Raw genomic sequence first — 20,855 nt, forward strand, 5'->3', positions numbered from 1 at the left:
GTACTGTGGTGCAGCGAGACTGTCCAGACAACTAATGGGTGAATTTAGGTTCGGACCAGAGGATGCCCTTATAGAGGCATCCAGGACGGTTCGTAACCTGGGAGTCATGTTTGATGAAGACCTCCAAATGAAAACCCAGGCCAATAAAACAATTGGCATATGTTTTGCACTATTGAGAGCCCTCCGCCAGATCCTTCCTCTACTATCTAGTGAAGTGAGACCACTGGTGGTCCGCAGCATCATCATGAGTAGACTGGACTACTGCAACTCCTTGTATTTAGGTGCACCCAAGTACATTCTACAGGGGTTGCAAAGAGTCCAGTCTATGGCAGCTAAATTGGCCCTTAAGAGACAGCGTAACTCTTCCGCGACGCTGGCACTGAGGGACCTACATTGGCTTCCTATCAAGGATAGAGTCAGTTTTAAATCCCTATGCCTTGTCTTTAGAGCGTTACACGACTGGTATGCGCCCAAAAGACTCCTCCGGTCCGCCAGCCAAGGCCTGGCGTCTGTTGCCAGAGTGAATTCGACAAAGCTGGGGGGCAGAGCTTTTGGTTCGGCAGCAGCCTGTCTTTGGAATGAAATTCCCCTAAGCCTCAGACAAGTCGACTCATTACTGATGTTTAGGAGGAACCTTAAGACCTGGCTATTTGCCAGAAACAGCTAGTAGGTTTCCTGTTTAGCGGCCTAATCGAGTTGTTGCCTTATGTCATCATGGTCTCTAAGCGCCAGGATACCCGTGGGGTGATAGCTGCGCTATACAAATATTTTATACAATACAATACAATACAATACATTTGTTATAACTTCACATCTATCTGTCTTGAGGAAATATAGCAAGTCAGTATTGTTGCAGTGCAGATAGGTATTAGACATTGATGATGTAACTACGCGCCCAGGCCCCCCCTCCTCCACCTACAACGGCAAAAGAGGATTATGGGCTATTGAGTCCTAGCACACACCAGCAGCAGCAGTCTTTTGGGCGTCCCATGCTGTGGAAAGAACTGGCGCCCTGTGCACTCAGGCCCACCTAGGGTGACCAAATGGCATGGGTGCAAATTCAGGATGGTCAGTGTAAAAATTAAGGACAAAGGGTCAAAATTCAGGGCAGGTTGTCAAAATTCAGGACAAAAATTTGGGACAAACATCTGTTTTACAGACATATTAGAGGAGGTCGCACAATAGTATATAAGTAAATAGACAACCAAAATAAGTACAAGTCAAAATAAGTTTATATAAGGTTGAGACAATCGTGCACTTCACAGTTTTTCAGTATGCACGCAGCTTTGCAAAGCGACATCAGGCCCTTTCTGCAATCAAGATTTGTGCAGGAGAAGGCACACCACATGCTGTCACTATAATAGGGCCCATTGTCATTCTATCTGTGATAATCGTCTGCAGTCTCAGCATGGGCGCAACATAGGCCCCGCAGCCACCACGTTGTGGGGGGGTGGGGGGGCTGAGCTCCAGGGACCCACTAAGGAGAGTATCGCACACTGTACTTCACTCACTGACAGCAGGGTTCCTGACGTCCATCTGGGACATCGTTTTAAAGTTACGCTCACCGGCGTTGCAGCCTCACCTCATAAATTAAATGGTGCGTGCGTACTGGCTACATGGTGCGCGTGAGCACAGAACAGTGGTCTTCAGCCTCAGGGTGGGGCATAGGGTGGGGCAGGGCTCCGTAGTATTGTCGTGCGCAATTTAAACTGCACGTGAGACAGCCGGAGGTCCGAGGCACTGAGAGGGACCGAGAGAACATAAATAAATAATTGCTAACCGCAGTCTTCTGCTGCCCGCCTTTGCCTGCCGCCGAAGCTGCAGGCCTCAGGTGAGTCAGAGTCTCTGAGACATGGTGGACCCCACAGCCCCCGCGCCGCGCCTGCCTCCAGGGGCCGCTCAGCACAGTGACGCACACAGCACTGCACTCATGACTGACTACAGGGTCCGTGACATCCGTTTGGGGCAAAGTTTTAAAATTACGCTTGCCGCCTAGCCTGAGGGAGACCAAATACCAGCCCTGCATGCCGCTCCTGCTTACCCGTATTTGACGCCCAGGGCCAGGAGTGTCGCTATAGGAAGGTCTGTATAGCTTGGCAGAGGGTTTGGGGTGGAACTCCAAAGGATCATAAGAACGGCTCTGAAGTTAATAGTGTTTATGAGCGCAGGTCATGAGCGCTTGAAATGGGCTGCAATTGCAAACATGAAAGGAGTTACAGGGGCGGTTTGATACGAACAAGTGTAAATAGGGTTCTAAGAGTTCAAGAATTGCTCCTGTAATTTGAGCAGAAAGTGTGTTTTTAACAGGTTAAAGTTCAAGACTAGAAGAGTTATTTATTATGGTATGGATTCTTTAAAGAACAATGTTCCGGTGCTATTCCATGCTCGTTGAACAATGTTTTGTGTACGTAGTTGGGCAGCAGTCCCATGAGGCCCTTTCTGCTAGCTGCGTGAGAAACTACATAATAAATACTCGCTCAGGTGTTTTTTTTACCAAAAGGATTAAATGTACTGTAAATGCCTCTGATGTATTCATGAATGAAAAGGAGTGTGCTTCCTTAGCGGAATGATCCTCGCACTTCCACTGTGCAAAGCGTGATCATTTTTATGGAAAAATGATCATGTAAGGGTATCTCGAAAACATGTCAGATTGTCACATTGCTCACTATTTCCTCTTTGCAGAGACCAATGCCTCCATGCATGGGGAGTCGATCATGTATTTGTATTTCATAAACATATGAAGCTGCTGGTGAATGATCACCAGTATACCGAGTGCACAGCAGAATCGAATAGAATACACTTATTTTTCTATGAATTGAATACACAAGAAACTTCAATTAGTTGATGGAAGACAATTGTTCAACAAAAAACTTCACAATTGTATCAAAGAAATGTTTTTTATGTATATATGTGATCCAAATAATCACAATGCAAACAATGTACAGTATCAATAAATGAAAAATTCAAATTGCGAAACATAATACATCTTGATATAGGGACATGAAGCCAACAGGGTGGAGCATTAGTGATTATGGATCGCACGTTTTACGAACAAAAAGTGTTTCTTCATCTTCAGGACACAACCACCTATTTAAAACTTGAACAAGACCCGACTTCTTCATTTCAAAACATCTTTTCACAAATCCTTGATCATGCAGAAGAAATGTCATGGATCACCCAAAAAATGAGAAGTTTTTTATTCGTTTCTCATCCCAGACGACCCAAACTCTACATGCTCCTGAAGATTCACAAATGTCTCTACAATCCGCCGTTTAGACCCATAGTCTCTGCGTGTGATTCTATTTTCATGCCAGCGGGTCAACTGGTTGATCACTTCCTTCAAAAATTTGTACACTCGTGGAAAAGTTTCATCAAAGATACCACTCTCTTTCTTACTCTCTTAAGCGAGGTCAACAATCATTTTGCAGAATCATGGATATTGTGCACCATTGACGTTACAGCACTGTACACATCCATACCATTATCTGAAGGCATTGAAGCAAGTGAATGGGCTTTACTTCAATTACCGGAAACAAGCATTGAGAAAGTTTTTTTGTTGGAACTTTTATCTTTTTGCCTCCAACACAGCTACCTTCAATGGAAAGATGAGTTTTTTTCTCCAAACCAGTGGTACATCAATGGGTTTTTCTGGTGCACCAGCCTACGCGAATACGTTCATGGCTAAGTGTGAACACGACCACATTTTTTCTAACATTTCATGGAGTTCGAATCTAGCATTTTATGTTAGATTCATTGACGACATTTTTTTAATTTGGAAAAGCTCCAAAAATCTACTTGTTGAACAAATCAAGGAACTCAATCTAAAAAATTCTCGTATAAAGTTCACTCACACTATCAGCACTGATCATCTTCCATTTTTGGACGTTCTTGTCACCATGAACCAGAACAGCTTGACTACTTCGGTCTTTTCTAAACCTACTGACAGAAACAATCGCTTATTGTTTTCTAGTTTTCACTCTCCCTCATTAATTCGCAATTTGCCATACTCTCAACTTATCAGAACTAAGAGAATAGTTTCAGACAGCAACGATCTGGAATCAGCATTGCAAACACAATGCTCTAAATTTAAAGATCGTGGTTATCCAGACGCCGTTTTGGAGTCTGCCATCTCAAGAACACGTACCAAGACACGTTCAGAACTTCTTTTGCCTTCATCCAATACTGACCAAAATCGTCATGTCTTTGTATCCCAATTCTCTACAAACTCGAGTAAAATCCGCAAAATCATCAAACACAGATGGGAATTACTTAAGCATGAATCAGATTTCAATGGTCTATTTGATACTGACCCACTATTTGCGTATACACGCAGCAAAAATATCAAAGATATGCTGTTATCCACAGTCAAAGCAAACGCGGATCAGTTTAAAGGCATGCAAAAATGCTACAACTGTGTGAATTGCCACAATGCCATAATAGGCAATACTATACATCACCCTCTTTCAGGCAAAACCATAATGCTGAGATACACTGGCAATTGCAACAGCACCAATTTGATCTATTCTATCAAATGTCCATGCGGTCTAATGTATGTTGGCAAAACTTCACGCAAAATCAAAGTCAGAATTTCCGAACATAAAAGTTCAATTCGCACTAAAAGTCACAAATCTTATTTAGTCACACATTGGCTAGAACACCACCACACCATTGCCCAGTTGATTCACCATACTTGAAATCATACCACTCAATTCATCAACTAACAATGACCGTTTGCTATCTCAGAGAGAAGTTTGGTGGACCAAGTTCTTGCAAACTTTATTGCCACAGGGATTAAATGACAAACTTGAAATGCTATGTTTTCTCTGATTTGTACCAGATTGTGAGTTTATTTCATCCTTAGCAATTCAACCTTTTCATATACTCTTTGTCCTTTCTAACAGTTTTCACTTTTTTCTTCACAGGCAACATCTTTAAGTTACCTGTTTAAAATTTTGTTTGTTCATTTCCTGGTTTTTCTTTCACCACCTGAACCATATTCCAGTACATGAACTATTTACATCTTTTACATATTGTCTCTATATGTTTTTCATTCTTCCCTTTTGTCCTTTCACTTCTCCACTACCTATATCCAGTCTATTTGTTTCCCCATTCCAACAAGGCGTCTTCCCTGCTCTTTGCTAGTTCGTCGATGTTTTTTTCCAACTGGTGTCACGTGAATGTTCGAGTTTTTTTGCTTTTTGTCCACACACACACATCCTCCCGGTGTTCACGTTTGCACTCACTTATACATTTCATTTTCTCACTCCAATGGCGCTTTCCCTGCTCTTTTCATTTCGTTGACACTTTTTGACCCTTTTCACATCACGGTATTGCGCTCAAGTTTTTTGCTTATATGTTCACACTCCTCCCGGTGTTCACGCTCGCATTTACTGATTCATTTCATTTGTCACATTTACACAATTACTTTTCACATTTGTTTCAGTTCATTCTCCCATTTCAATATGGCGCTCGGAGTTTTCTGTGTAGTCCGTTGACGCTGTCCTATTTGTTTGTCGTCACATGACCTTGCCCGTGATGCTTTTTATGGCGTTCTCAAACACACTCCCTTGTGTTTCACTTGCCGCACCGGAGCGCTTTGAAATTTTACATTTGGGGTTCCCACGGACACTGGTAAGCGGTATTCCCAGGTCCTTCATCTTTTTCGGTAGCTCCAATTTATTCTGTAGTTCCTCTGGTAATTCGGTTCCCTTGTCATTCGTTTCTTTGCAGTTTCTTCCGCACACACTCCTTATACCCAACCTCCACTGCTCTCGTTTCAGGTAATGTAATGCTGGGATTACGTATTATCCTTAATTTCCCTTTTTGTCAGCACCTTGCCCATTTTTCATTTCTTTTGCATTTTGCATTTCAGTGGTCTTCCAATTTTACTCGCTACTCACCATCCTTCGTTGCTTGTGTCGTCTCCCTCACGGGAGTTTTGCAGTAAGTTTCAACTCTCCTCTGTTCACTTGTAAGCCACATTGTGCTCTGTTCCTTTACAACCACACATTTATTTTTTCTCAGAGTACGTAACTAAGGCTACAGTCCAACCCAATCGAACTTCCTTGATTAGCCCAGAATAGTCAACATTTTCGTCTTTTATACCAGTAAGCTCTATTTTCTCTACCTCATACTTCAAGGTCATAACAACTTTGCATGCACTTTTGCACGTAGCACGTTGGTTTTTGGCTTTATACTATTGATCCTTCTAAAAAAAAAAATTCCTCCTTTTATAAGCACACTCATTTTCTCGTCACTGTGGTTCTTTATTGCTAAGGTGTTGAAATCGACAAGTAGTTTTCTGTCATTGTTCTCCAGGACGTTGCATCTTCCTCCATGTTTATTCTCAATATATTTGGTTGCATTTTGTCTATCCTAGTTTCTAAAAATAGTAATTTTTGTTCCACAGTGTCCCCTGAAGAAGGGATGTCCTCTAAATCCCGAAATGCATTGGGCTTTTGTTCATGAACTGACGCAAATCCACACTGTTGGCTTCATGTTCCTATATCAAGATGTATTATGTTTCGCAATTTGAATTTTTCATTTATTGATGCTGTACATTGTTTGCATTGTGATTATTTGGATCACATATATACATAAAAAACATTTCTTTGATACAATTGTGAAGTTTTTTGTTGAACAATTGTCTTCCATCAACTAATTGAAGTTTCTTGTGTATTCAATTCATAGAAAAATAAGTGTATTCTATTCGATTCTGCTGTGCACTCGGTATACTGGTGATCATTCACCAGCAGCTTCATTTGTTCTATACGAGGTGGGCCTCCTCGTTTCTGAGTAGCACGCTTCAACATACTGTACTTTGTTTAAAGTGTTACATTCAATTCTCTATCAGTAGGTGTGCGCTAACTTATTTGAATATATAGTATTTCATAAACATGCCAGATGTTTAAAGAACACGTTAGATTGTCACATTACTATTTACTCTTCACAGAAAACAATGCCTACACCCATGGGCAATCGATCCTTTAAAGGTCAGATTTTCACATTACTCACTATTTCCTCTTTGCAGAGAATAATGCCTGCATACATGCATGGGGAACTGATCATGTAAACATGTCAGGTTGTCACATTCCTACTATTTCCTCTTTGATTAGAATAATGCCTACATGCATGAAGATTCAATCATATATTTGGATACCTCTAACACATCAGACTATCACATTGCTCATTACTTTCCTCTTTGCAAATAGCAATACCTACATGGCTGTATGACAGAACAACATAGGTAAAAACATTGCATGACTTTTAAACGCATTTTGTACCCCACATTTTTTTTTAGCACTCCAGTAGCGTCACAATAGCAACAACTGCGGTGCATGGGGCCTGAGCTCCAGGGGGCCCCCTCCAGCACTGTGCGCTATCCGGCTCCTGAATGGATCTGGAGGTTGGGGGGCCCCCTCCATGTACTTTGCAGGGGGTCCCCTCAAGTTTCGTTACAACACCGAGTCTCTGAATGACAATGGGCCAGTCCACAGTCTTTGTGAGGTCCAGGAGGGACTGCTGCAGGCAGCCTCAGTCTACAGATTAAAAGATAAGTGCGAGAGGCCCCGAGTGGAAACTTTTAAACTCTCGCAAGGGGAACAGCATACCTTCCTGAAATTCCCCAATTTGATTTTCGTATGATGTCTGTAAGGCGTCCGTAATTTGGGGACCCCAAATTACAGACGCCTTACAGAGAGGGCCGGACTGGCCTTAGCGGGCACCGGGCAAACCCCCGGTGCGCCGCAGGGCTGGGAGCCGGTTTTGGGCCCCTGGGGGGCGTTTTTGTTACAGGGCCGTTTTTGAAGCATAGCTGCAAAATCGGCCCTGTAACAAAATCGGCCCCCAGGGGCCCAAAACCGGCCCCGGGCAAAAAGCTCGGTGGCACCCCAAAGCCCTCGGGGGCCGGCCGAACACTTTGCCAGGGCCGGTTTTGGTTCCCAGTCCGGCCCTGCTTACAGACATCATACTAAAATAACGGACGGTCCGTGAAGTTTACAGACGTTTGGTCACCCTAGGATCACCCTTCTCCTCTTAGCAAATGTTAGTCACACCACTGAAACTGATGTTGACCACAAAGGAATTGAGTTTGTTTTTTTTTAAATTAAACTTCTCTTTCATTTCTGTTTTTAATATAATTAACTTTTATAATGATGTTCTTAAACAGTCAGATAGTTGTAATTTTAATTGACTCCTTATTCTGATTGACGATCATTGTATTTATGTTGAGTCATATCCCACGGTTTGAAATTTGTTGTCATGTGGGGAGTTTAACACGAAATTACGCGCTAGCACTTTTCTATTTGATAATTTTAGCTTTGACATAGAATTCGAGATACCTTCAGATTGTCAGTGGGACACATTTCAAAAATATCAAAGGGATATAGTCGAAGCACTTGAGTCTAATATCAGCCCTGATAAGTTTATTCCTACTTCTTTTGGACGTGGCAGCAATACAGTGGTTGAGTATGTATTTGTGTCATGGAATGTGGCGAATTATCATTTGGGTGGAGAGGTGCTGGGAAAGGATTATGGGTGTCACAATCCTTTACCAGTATTCTTTGTATCCTCAGGTTCCTGTCCCTCCCAAAGATAATTTGTCTTTCTTTTGAGAATAATGGATTTAGATTATCCGGGAAACTTGCTTTACCGAGTACTTTTCTTAAAAATTTGTTTAAACATCACTTAACTATTTTTATATCCTGACTTTCATCCGAGGTTACCTATGAGGAAGTTATAAATTCATCATTGGTTCGGGCAGAACTGTCAGAGGTTTATTATTGAAGCCTTCACCTTACCACGATACTAGGGTGCCAAGATAGTTTGATAAAGCGTCCCCCTTGCTAAAAATACACGTCTACGAATTGCATTGTCCAATAAGCAAGGAATAGAGAGGAGAGAGCTATGCTTAGAGCCGTTTTCAAACTATGTTAAAATGCAGGAAACCTGAATTAAAATGAAATTCATGGGAGTCCCTTATGATAGCGTGTAAGGCTACAGATTCTAAACGAAAAATGGCCATAAAGCTAAATTGGGGTCATGTATTACCGGTGAGCACTGGGTATGCCATTTTACTAATATCTATTGTTTTAAATCGAACTATTGCACTAACATTGGTTCTTCAGAGCCCTTAACCCAGTTTAGACTCCATTGTCTTTGATCATCAAGAAGCAGCATTAGCCATAAGGCATAGTCCCTCTGGTAAGGCTCCGGGGCCTTATGGTTCATTAATCCTCTATTAATCCAACACTGTCTTCTGGGCACCCCTCCTCACCAATGTATTACATTATTCTAGCCAATCTAAAAGGCTCAGTTCCTTTGGCTATGTCTACGATAGTTCCGGTTTTATTTATTTTTTATTTTATTTTTCAAGGAGTTTTATATAGCACAAACTTGACCCGAAGGTATCGGGTATCAGAGCGCTTTACATAACACCTGTAGCGTTACGTGAGAAAAGGGCAATAGGATGGATCCTTACTGCCATAGGCACATTTAATTATTCTATTCTATAGTTAAAAAAAGTAAAGAGTTGCGCACAAAATAATTCTTGATTGTTTTTCCAATAATAACATTTTACGTGAAATTCAATATGGATTCCGTGAGGGTTTTGTGTACAATGGAGCAACACCTGCATTTAGATTTGATCAGCAGCAAATAAAAAATCAGCATAGCTAAAGACTGCCCTTTGCACCAAGCCTTAATGGATGGAACTAGTGCATTTGACTCTGTCAATAGATCCAAACTGTGCCAGCAGCGTAGAGGTTTCGGTCTGGAGTATACCTTGGTGAAGTTTTAATATGTAATTCACTCTGACCTATCGCTAAGGTTAGATTTGGGAATGATGGAGAGAGCACACAGTCTTTTAAACTGGAATGGGGTAGAGCAGGCTGTATATTGGCTCATATTGATCTTTTATATCAATAGTTATTTTTTATTTTTTTTACTAAGCCTGGACAGGACACTTCCGTGGTCAGTACCAAGCCAACTACAGCTCTTTAATATGTGAATTATTCTGTATTATTAGCACACACAACCAATGGGTTGGAAGCATTAGTCAATACTTTCGTGACCTTTATAAACGGCCATGACTTGAAGACAATTTTACAGAATCACATATGTTTTTAGACCAGACATCCTCGTTGTGGTTTTCCCCCAACTTTGTGCCCTCAATGCACCCGTTTTGGATGATTTCGTTTTTGCTGGTCTTGGGACTATGCACACCAGTGCTAAAGTATTTATGCTCTCTTCCCAAAACATGGTTACATTGACCTCCATCCAATTGGCACCTTTAATTTACTTGTAAATGACTAGTAAAGTGGTACTACCCGTACTCAGTACCTGCAAATTAAATGCTACTAGTGGGTCTGTAGCACTGACTGTCCTACCCACTTAAGCAGCCTTTTTAAACATGTCTCTGGCCTGCCGTTGCAGCCAGCGAGAGCAATTTTAAAACTGCCATGTCAACCAGGCAAAATAAAGCTTTGCAAGGCCTAACCCTTCCTTTTCATTACATATATGTCACCCCTATGGTAAGCACTAAACAGCCCGTAGGCAGGGTGCAGTGTATTAAAAAAGTTGGCGATGTACGTTTAACCTTTACATGTCCTGGTATTGAAAAACTCTTACAGTTGTTTTTGAATACTACAAGGTCTACCTCTCCCAAAGCATAGCACTGGGTTACCTGGTTACATTTAATAAGTGGTAACTTTCATTTGGGAGCAGGTAAGAATTTAGAGTATGGGGTCTAAAGAATTCTTATCTAAAACCTTCTTTAATTGTAAAGTTACATTTTAACTCCCAGTTCTGAAAGTACCACTTTTAGAAATGTTGCATTTTCTTGACCTACCCATTTGGTGCCTGCACCCTGTATCAGGGTTCACATGACTAGGTGTAGCTGGCAGTTGGTCTTTGTGTATTACTCCCAGACAGTAAGACAAAAGAAAGATGTGTGTAGGTGTGTCAGGATGGGGCATCTCGGTCAGGATGAGGGAAAGGAGCTGTCACCTATCACACTTGCACAACACAAAAACTCTGCAGGGAGGAAGGAAATTCCAGACAGCTCTGTAGGGGGGAGTACTCTAGATGCTTCTACCCCTGCAAAGCGGGCACCAGATAGAAGTATAGGAAGTGGACCTTCAGATACAACTCTTCAGATCATTTCTGGACCTGTGGACTGTGCCAGGAAGGAGAGCTGCCCAGCTGTGAAGTCTGCCCTGCTTGCTAATGAAGGACTGCTTTGTTGCCCAAGGCCTGCTGTTGCTGCACCAGTACTCTTCTGCTGCAGTAAGCTGCCCTGCTGAATCCAGTCTGCCTGTGTGGACCAGGACTCCTAGAGTTATCCAAGTGTAAGTCAGCTGGCCACAACAGTTCAAGCCACAGGAACATAGCAGGCTTCTTCAACATCGACGCATCTCTACGCATCTTGATGCAGTACTACACAGCCAGCCATCGACTCCAGTCTAGCGCAACTCAGCTTGTCCTCAACACGGACACATCTCTGTCCAAGACCACAAAGACCCCAGTGGCTATTTCCACACCGACGCAGCCTGACGCAGATACTGGCCCAGTGCAATGCATCTCATCCCCTGTGCCGAAGCATTGCAGCACAAGTCTCCCCAAGCCCCACCGGTTTCCTTGGCGATGATGCAGATCTCACACCACAGCTCTTCCTCAACAGTCATCAATTCTACCGCTGTGTGATGCATCAGCAGCATGTCTGGATTCACCAGGGTCAGCTCCTTTAGGTTGGATTTGCTCCTTTGGAGGCATGAACAACCAACACCTTCTCTAGCTTTCTGATCAGTGGCTTAGAGAGAGAGCAGTGTACATTAGTGTTGCAATGGAGTGGATAACTGATACAGCAGGGTTTTCTCATGGTCTCTGTCCTTGGCCCTACAAGACGGGCTCCCTGGTGGGGCAACAGTGTGTGTGCGTTTAAAAAAACTGGGGTTTAATCAGGGCAATGGAGCACAGAGAGTAGATTTTCCAGTGTGAGCATTTCCCAGGGTTCCAAGGAAATAATTAGCCTCTATGCTGAACCCTGAAAAGAACCTACTAAGGTGTAATAGCACATATCTAGGCAAAAAGTCGGCATTATGCTGCAAGGCACCTGAGGCCCATTGCAAGACAAGGGCTCTAAACTCACACTCAATCCTTCCAGGCAGGCTCAGGTTTAACCTGATCTTCTCTCAGACCTTAACTAGGGCTGAGTTATACAGGACAATGCCGTCGAGATTCATGCCTCCTCTGCCACTGTGTGCATGTTGGTGACAACTTGAGCGAGCCCCAACCTGGGTGTGGGCCAGGTCTGCCAGTTCTTGCAGTGGCATGGAGACCAGACTCTTGCTTCCCCCGTCCGGTGTCCAGGATACTAGAAGACTCCCTGATGGAGACTGATAATGGTAGGCCACATGGGATCTACGGTGTTGCATGTCCTGCCAAGTCCGTGTCATAATCACACTCCCCCATCCTAATGAAATCATGATTTTTAAAGCCACTTCGCACATTTTCTGACATTTTTGGCTATTTAAGTGGGATATTATTCACATCTGGGCAACTCAGCCTCTAGCTTTTTACAACACAAACACGTTTCCCCTTTTATCAGCTTTATTTAACGCTTTGTCAGTAGCAGTACATGCCCGACAGTGGCAGCAAGACTAATCCAGGAATGATCAAATGTAACAAGTTAGAAACAGAGTACAGAAGAACAAGTTGCATACCTTTGACAACACTCTTTGTAATTGCTACTCTATGTAGCCAAATATTCTTCACCTTTAGAATATCCCCATGCACCAGACTGCATCCAAAAGATTTAACAGCTTTACTCCTGGAATCTGTTAGGTGGTGTCGTGTTTCACGGCGCTTGCCGTGGTCCCCTCCGCTAACGCACACACAGAAACGGCCGAGAGACTCACTTCCGGGTGGAGGTTGAGTCCCGGTCTAGTCTTTTTCTGTCATCACAGGGTCACGGAAGCACTTCCGGGGGAAACGCTTAAACATCGCGTTTCCCGCCGGCTCTGTGCTTCGGATTCGATTGGATTTCCCCCAAGACACGAGGCGGTGTTCCTGGAGCCCCGAAGCGTCGGAAGCGATCTGGTGCATTTTAGGCTGGAGCGCTGCTGGTGGCCTTCGTCTTCTCGCTGGAGAACAAGTCAAGGTACTATTCTGTCACAAACCTGTGAGCCCTTGTAACGCTGGAGCATTGCGGGTTGCCAGGGGTTTTTGTCCGCGCAGGAGCGCCTAAGGGTTATTTTGGTTTTGTCCGCGCAATGAGCGCTTAAGGGTTATTTTGGTTTTGTCCGCGCAGGAGCGCATAAGGGTTATTTTGGTTTTGTCCGCGCAGGAGCGCTTAAGGGTTATTTTGGTTTTGTCCGCACAGGAGCGCTTGAGGGTTAATTTGGTGCTACCGCGCAGGAGCGCTTGGGGGTCACAGATCTCGAGCGCTTGTTACTTCTCCTTGGTTTCTCTGCGCTGGAGCGCGATACAGGGCAGTCGTGATTTCCATTTCACGGTTACCCGCTCCAAAAAGGGAATACCGGATTTCTAGCACAGGAGTGCTTACTTTGGGTTTGTTGCATCATTGCTCAGATTCCCATCGCGCTTGTGCGCTGAATTGGGAAAGAGCTCCACAGAGTTGGAGCAGTGTTCCTTTAACATGTGCCTTCCAGGGATGCCAGTTTTTGGTTGAGTTTTTTTGGTTCTACATTACGCGCAGGAGCGCTTTCCTTTGGTTTCCTGAGGATCTTGCACAGACACACCTCACCTGTATTGACCTTCCATCGAGCTGTACTTATATTAGTATCCCGTGGTCTGCCGAACACTGGTGAGTCTCCAGGATTGGGGACAGGGATATTTTCTGTGTGTGTTTTACGGATCTTGTATGAAGTGGGAGTTGGGGTCCTTCACTGATCTGGGTCTTTCCTGTTTTCCAGTTGGCTCCGAGATACCCTACACACCAACCCACTACTTTCTTTCTGGCTCCCTTCCCTGCGTCCATCTCATCCCTGCTGGGTCCTACTGTCCACGAGAGTCAGGTGGGTACAGGGGCGGGCGCTCTTGTTGTCTCTGCGGAATTGCTTCACAAGCAAAGGTAAGTCTTGTGGGGCACCTGACAGGTGGTATCATGCTGCTCTACGGCAACTTCGTTCTGCTCCAGAAGACAAAAAACGGAGCTGCATTTTAGGGCACTGACATCAGTTTCTTTCTTGACTTTGTCCATACCATGAGAGGTGGAGCCCAACAAACATTAAGAAGACCAATGTGCAGATTCCTAGATTGGAATCTTTTTCTATTTGAAAGAGCATCACCAAAAGTAACTAACTTGTTCTTCTGATGGATACTTTTACCCACAGATTCCTCACCTTGAGAATAGATACCAAAGCAGTACTTCCCAAGATAGTATGCCCCTAGAATGGCTCAGATCAAAAAGTCCTACAGAACCAAGTGAGCAAGATGCTCTTTCCGCTGAACCTGGTTCGCAAGGCAGTAGTGCTTTGTGAACATGTGTACTGATGCACATGTCGCTGAGTGACCGATGGGCAGGCACTCAGCATGGCAATGCAGTGGTAGCAGGCTTCGCCCTGGTGGAATAAACCCTCAAACCCTCTGGAAGCTGCTTCTTTGATCAGTACATAGCAGATCCTGATGTGGAAGACCTTGACAACGTCCTTTTCTGCTCGGTCTTTTTATGCCCCAGAGAATCCTATAAACAGCGAATCCATCTGATGGTGTTGGGTAAAATCAATGTATAAACCCAAAGCTCCATCAGGGTCCAGTGGATGTAGTCTCTCCTCCTATTCCGAGGGTTGAGGCGAGGCAAAGAACATTGGAAAAGTGATGGATTGACCAATGTGAAAAGCTGTAATTTAGGCTAAAAGACTGCGTTGATCCGCAGTACCATTTAGTCTGTAAAAAAGGTGGTATAATGGGCCTGCATTGAGAGAGCTTGGAGTTTGTTCACACAATGAGATGAGGTCACCATTCCCAGGAACATAGTCTTTAAAGTCAGGAGACGTAATGAACGGCTGTGCATGGGTTCGAATTGCATGCACATCAGAAAAATGGGAAACAAAATAAGATCCCACTGTGGCATCACAAAGGGTTGTGGAGGAAATAAATGAGCCAAACTTTTCAAAAAATCTCATCACAGTGGGTAATTTAAACAGGGACAGTTAGTCCGGCAAAATTAAAAAGGCCGAAACGGTTGACAAAGGACCGTTAATGGTGCCCAATGCAAGACTTAGTTGGGCCAAAGAGGAGACAAAAATAGGACATCCCACAGTTTGGCCTGCAATGGATCAGAATTGTGGGTGCCACACTGGGCTAGAAACTTGTCCCAGTGTCTGGAGTGTACAGACTCAGTCAAAAGATGCCTGGCAGCAAGGGTGATATTCTCAACTTCGGGAGGAAGATCGAATGCTGTCAATTGCCAGCGTTCAATCTCCATGGATGAAGCTACAGATTGGGTGCAGGACCCTGCCCTGCTGTTGCGACAGGATGTCCTCCCTAAATAGTACAAACAAAATAAAGTGACTGTGAGTAATAATGGTCCAGCACACACACTCCTGGCTCTGATAATAATCAAAAAAACATGAACAGCTCACTGTGTTTTTTATTACTCCCTAAATGTTAGCCTGAGTGGAGGACAGATGCTTATGGCCAGAAGTTCAGAGTATCACACTTTCCTTGCCCAATTCAGAGCCACTAGCATTACTTGGGGCTGGTGGTTCCCAATCTTGTTTCCAGTTTGTGGCAGGAGAGGTAGTGGAAAAAAGACATAAAGGAGTCTTGTGCTTCATTATAACCAGAACGTGTCTCCAAAAGCGGGCCTTCTTGGAAACTCTAATGTGCAACAGTTGTGACATTGCACGTTCTCTTCAGTGAAGAAAAGATCTAGCAAGCATTCTCCTCAATGCTGGAAGATGCCCTGTTCCACCTCAGAGTGTAACCACCATTTGCAATCTGCCAAGTGCCACTAGCAGAGCTAATCGGTCCTACTATTCAAAGATCTCACCAAAAGAATCAAAACCAGGGAAGTGCCTGGTCACTCCAGCGGCGAAGCACCTAATGACACAGGACTCAGGACGCCACCGTGCCCTGCTCGTTGAAATACCACATGGCGTTAGTGTTTTAGGTTTTTAATTCAGATTTCCTGGGCCCGGACTATTTCTATGACTCCTTTAACCAAAAGATCCAGCAGTTCCTGGACCAAGATGAACAGGTGCTCCTCCGACAGATGTTCTGATGTGGGTGGATAATACGGCAGATCAAAGAGGAATGGGAAGGCATAGCCTCATTGGATGATCTGGGCTATCTACCTGCGAAATGTTATACTTTGCCACCAGAGTAGGGATTATTTGAGCCTACCTCCCACAGGATGGTTGTATGCCAGTGAGGGCAAATAAAGCATCTTGAATGCTGGAGGGGCGGGGGATTGGGAATGTCGCTGTTTGTGATGGCCTTGGCATTGCATGATTGAACACCGTCCAAAAACCAGACTGTGGTGCCTGGAATGGGGGTGGTAGGCCTCGGAGGGGGTGGCAGAACTATCACCTGAAACAGCATGAAAAGGGATGAAACTGATGAGGATACTGTTTAACGGCGATAGAAAGGCCTAGGGAAAGCGCCATGGCCTAGCTTTCTTGAAGGCGTTCCAAAGCTGAATCGTCTTCTTGCCAAACAGGCGTGGCAGATCAAATGGCATGTCCGTTAAAGCAAGTCTATAGAGAAGCCCACAGATTGCATCCGTCCGTGCCGCTGAAGCACCACCCTAGTGCCAACTGCTCTGTCCAAACTATCAGTAGTGTCCAGTCCAGAGCGGATAATGTACTTTGCCAGTTCCAGACTATCTTGGATGGTTCGAGACAAATTGGCTCTAAATTCCTCAGGGACTGCCAGCAACTTGGCAAAGTTTTGTCTAAAGCCCATTATTTTGTTCTTAAATTCTAACATTAATTGGCGAATGTCACCTCCAGTAGAAGTGGCAGTCGTGTCTTCATGAGACAGAGTGACTACGTAGATCTTCATCTGGCAAAAGTCTACTGTGTTTTTTCATTGGTTCTGGTATAATCAGCATGTCTATGATAAAAATGGCTCTTTGTTTGCTTTCATTCGAGTCTAGGCCATAGCAGGATCACAAATCATAACTAATACATCAGAAAACAGGTGAGAAGTGTTTCAATCTATGGCACCCGGAATGGTCCAAGGTGCTCGATGGATATGCCTGCAGCTCAAGGGAGATGTAAAGCTTTGCTCCGAAGCAGGTGTTATAGCCACAGCCCAGTTACTCCTGCTCACCACCAAAGATGCACTTTATTTTCTTAACTTCATGGCCACACTCTCTGTATTCCCCAGGGTTGGCGGAGATTGGGTCCATGTTGGACTGGAGTTCAGGGCCATCTCAAGGACTGCAGGAGAACAATGTGAAGGTGTGCAATGGCTGCAGCACCACACAATCAAAGGTGGGGGCCATCTCTGGACAACTCTCATGCATCACTGCAGGTTACAGAAAGAGGCATGCCAACCCTGCAAGTGTCCATGTCGCCGATCTGCTGCGGGAAGTCCATCCAGAGATCAGACCTCATATAGAACAGGTCTTCAAGGGTCCCCTTCATGACCACACCTCCCTATTAATGCATTTTCATTGGTTTTTCAAGAACAACAAAAAACATGAGTTAAGAAAAACAAACTTTAAGGCGCGCTCTCCTCCCTACAGTTTTATGTTCAAATTACATTCATTACTTCAATTATTTGTAATAGAACAGGGCTACCTTTGTTTCAAAAGCATACCAAAAAACTCATTTGTACACCATGTTTTTAGAACTAAGCAGAATATCTCATTCCCCACAGTTATATTTACATGCTTTGCAGATAGATGGAGGTGGTCTCCATCTTTTACTTTTATCATAAGTAGATAGTAAGTGTCTCTCTGGTAGAAAGCGCAATCAAACTGAAATGTTTCATGTTTCTTTTTGCACTGCATCCGGTCTTCCTTCAAGGAAAAAGGGCTGCATTAAAAAAAAGTTGCTTTATTTAGAAATCAAACAGACATGGGGGTCTGCTGTCCCCAGCAGACCACCATTCCTGTGTTATTGCCCATTCCCAATGGGCTTGCGACCTGCCTCATTAAAACTGATGAGGCAGGTAATTGGTCACTCCAGTGGGAATCGCAAAATGCGTCTGAGACACATCAGTACATTTCCTTATGTGACTCGCAAATTGCGAATCGCTAAAATTCGACAACTGTGAGACGCAAAAAGAAATAGTCCTTTATCCAACAACATCAGAAAACTGAAAAAACACTGGAAGATAGTGAATACTGTGTCTCTTGATTTAGAACAACCAATGTATACTTTCAGAAGGGAAGGAAGCAAATAACACTCTGGGGCATACGTCATGTAACAGGACATTATCACCGCGGTCAATGCAATGTATGCTGCCTCACAACAAAAGCTACAAAGATCGATCTAACTTCACCCACCATTGGTTCATCATAAACCACAGTAACTGTAAGCAAGTTAATATGGTGTAGAACTTAATCTGTATCTGCAGATTACGGAATGTGGGAACGACGACGAGTACGGTGCAGATACGAATCAATGAGCCATCAAAGCACCTCAGATGCAAGAAAATAAAAAACAAAATGGCGAGATACCTCATTGAACCGGGCCACAAAAAGAATGAAATCATGGGTCATGCTTGAGAAACTGACCCCAGGCAACAATACCATGGCGGCTGTGTTACTGAAACTTGAACAGAGATGGGTGTACAGACTAAAAACCGACACTCCAGGATTAAATAATGAAATACCATGGTCACAGATGGGTCAGGGGATCTTGGCACAACCAGTCCTTTCGAGAGTGTGGTTTATCTGCACCAATACAATCTCACCCCTTACATTACTAGAATCCTTTTCAAATAAATCTAGGACTGGCCAACCATACTATAACTGTGTAACTGAAGAGTGAATAGCTGCTTATCAGACAGTAAAAGTGACAACTTCAAACAAACCAGCTTCGACACCAGCAGTTTAATTGCACTGCACATACTATAGTCAACATATAATAATACTGTCTGAGCCCCACAACACGCGATTGTGTTGGAAAACGTTACTTTTCAAGACTATGTACTCTCAATAGCGGAATAAATCTATACTTGATAGTTAGTGAAAACCATCTCAATAAATTAATACAATGAATACAGTTTGATTCATTAGTTTAGCAGTTTAAAACCATGTACATTTTCAAATAAAATCTACCGTCTGCTAGCATCTGTGTTCGATCTCCTTAAACTCCAATAACATCTTATAGCGGCTATGCCTAAAACAGCATGAATAAAAGATTTCTACAAATAGTTGTAGAGTTGTAGTAGTGAAAGTCAAGGGGTATTGAGGTCCAACAGTTCCCTTAATCCTCATGCATTTGAATCTGGTTGTTGTTGCTCTAGGCAATGGGAGGCCCCCTACCCATTGATTTATACGTGTAGGGAAATGCTTCTGAGCAACAAGTACAAATATTGAATATAAGGAATTAATTCCAATATGTAAGTAGTAAGGTTTGATATCACTAATTTGCAGATATTGGTTTGTACTTTCCACAAACCTTTTTATGGATGTGTAAATTCATAAAGCACTCAGGAAAACATAGGTCAGCCAACACGTGTTTCGCCCCTGGCCTGCGAGCCAGGGGTTTTTCAAGGCATTGGATCAGAAAGGGTTAAAGTTAGTCTTGGTCATTTATCGGTTGTCAAGCCGTGTTCATAGGGCTATATTAGTGTTGAGCTTGTAATGGGCGAGCTAGAGCGCCTGTCCCTAGTCTGCTTCGTCCGCATCAAATAAGTAAAAATAGACAAGTCGATGTCTGTCGTAAGTACAATCCTTCAGCTGCGACAGATTGAATTTACGACAGACACCGACCACTTAGGTCTGTGTCTGTTAGGTTATTCAGCACTTTGTTCAATGTGAATGCAATCCCTTTGGACTTGTTTTGAAGTGATGCCATATGGAGGTTGTTGGATCCTCAGGCTTGAAACTCAAACCTAAATATTTACAAGAATGTACACTGGTGATTGATTCTCTACCTAATTTCCATACCAAAGATTACCTCTTTTGTTTGTTGAAAGATGATGACTTTGGTTTTCCAAGGCTTATCTCTAGACCATTTTCCTTGCAATAGGTGTCCAGATTATTCAAGAAATGCTGAAAGCCAATCGCTGAGTATTCTAGAAGCACAATATGGTCTGTGTACTGTAAAATCTGGAGTTGTTGGCCATTGAGTTTCGGTAGGCAGGCCCTTTGAATTTTCTGCTTGTTCCATATTAACAATAAATAAGTTGAATAGTATAGGGGAAAGCAATCATCTCTGTTTTGGGTTTTGTTTATGTACATCTTACTGGAGAGTGTACTACCGCTGCTGAGTTTTATTTGTATCCAATTATCGGAATACAGAGCGATGATAGAATTCACTATTTTAGATGGAAGGCCACAATTACTCAATTTCTGCCATAGCCAGCCCCTGTCTATACTATCAAAAGCTTTCCTGTAGTCAATGAAACATGCATTTTAAAGCTCTCTTGCTGGCTAGTGTTTTGTGGACTAGGTAGGCGAACGCAACAATGTTATCAGTTGTGCCCGTATTTTTACGAAACCACCGTATCAAGTTTGCCCGTGTTGCACATTCTTGAACTTCCTTCAGAAGTAAGGAGGCAAAATATTTAGCCTCAACATGTTCTCTTAATAGATTAATATTTCTCAAGTCTCCCAACAGTTCAGAAAACCTAATATAAATCTGAAAAGTAAAAACGTGAAGCTTTGTTCATTTTGTGATTATTGAGATTGCTCTCAGCTTCATGAAGAGTGT

General features: G+C 43.4%; 1 protein-coding gene and 1 long non-coding RNA gene across 5 annotated transcripts in view; one reads left to right on the plus strand and one right to left on the minus strand.

Annotated features, from left to right (window-relative positions):
• Positions 1-20,855, minus strand: part of ATP8A2 (ATPase phospholipid transporting 8A2) — a 2,139,258-nt gene that overhangs the window by 1,205,412 nt on the left and 912,991 nt on the right. The gene's annotated exons all lie outside the window — the stretch shown is intronic.
• LOC146802056 (uncharacterized) lies at positions 5,538-6,609 on the plus strand. 2 transcript variants are annotated; one of them, XR_014967692.1, is made up of 5 exons: positions 5,538-5,631; positions 5,731-5,780; positions 5,873-5,943; positions 6,025-6,107; positions 6,410-6,609. It is a non-coding gene; the product is annotated as an uncharacterized LOC146802056 (long non-coding RNA). The 2 variants fall into 2 exon arrangements; XR_014967691.1 differs by lacking the exon at positions 6,025-6,107 and having other exon boundaries at positions 5,544-5,631.

This window comes from Triturus cristatus, chromosome 8 (assembly GCF_964204655.1).
Source record: "Triturus cristatus chromosome 8, aTriCri1.1, whole genome shotgun sequence".
Taxonomy (NCBI): Eukaryota; Metazoa; Chordata; class Amphibia; order Caudata; family Salamandridae; genus Triturus; species Triturus cristatus.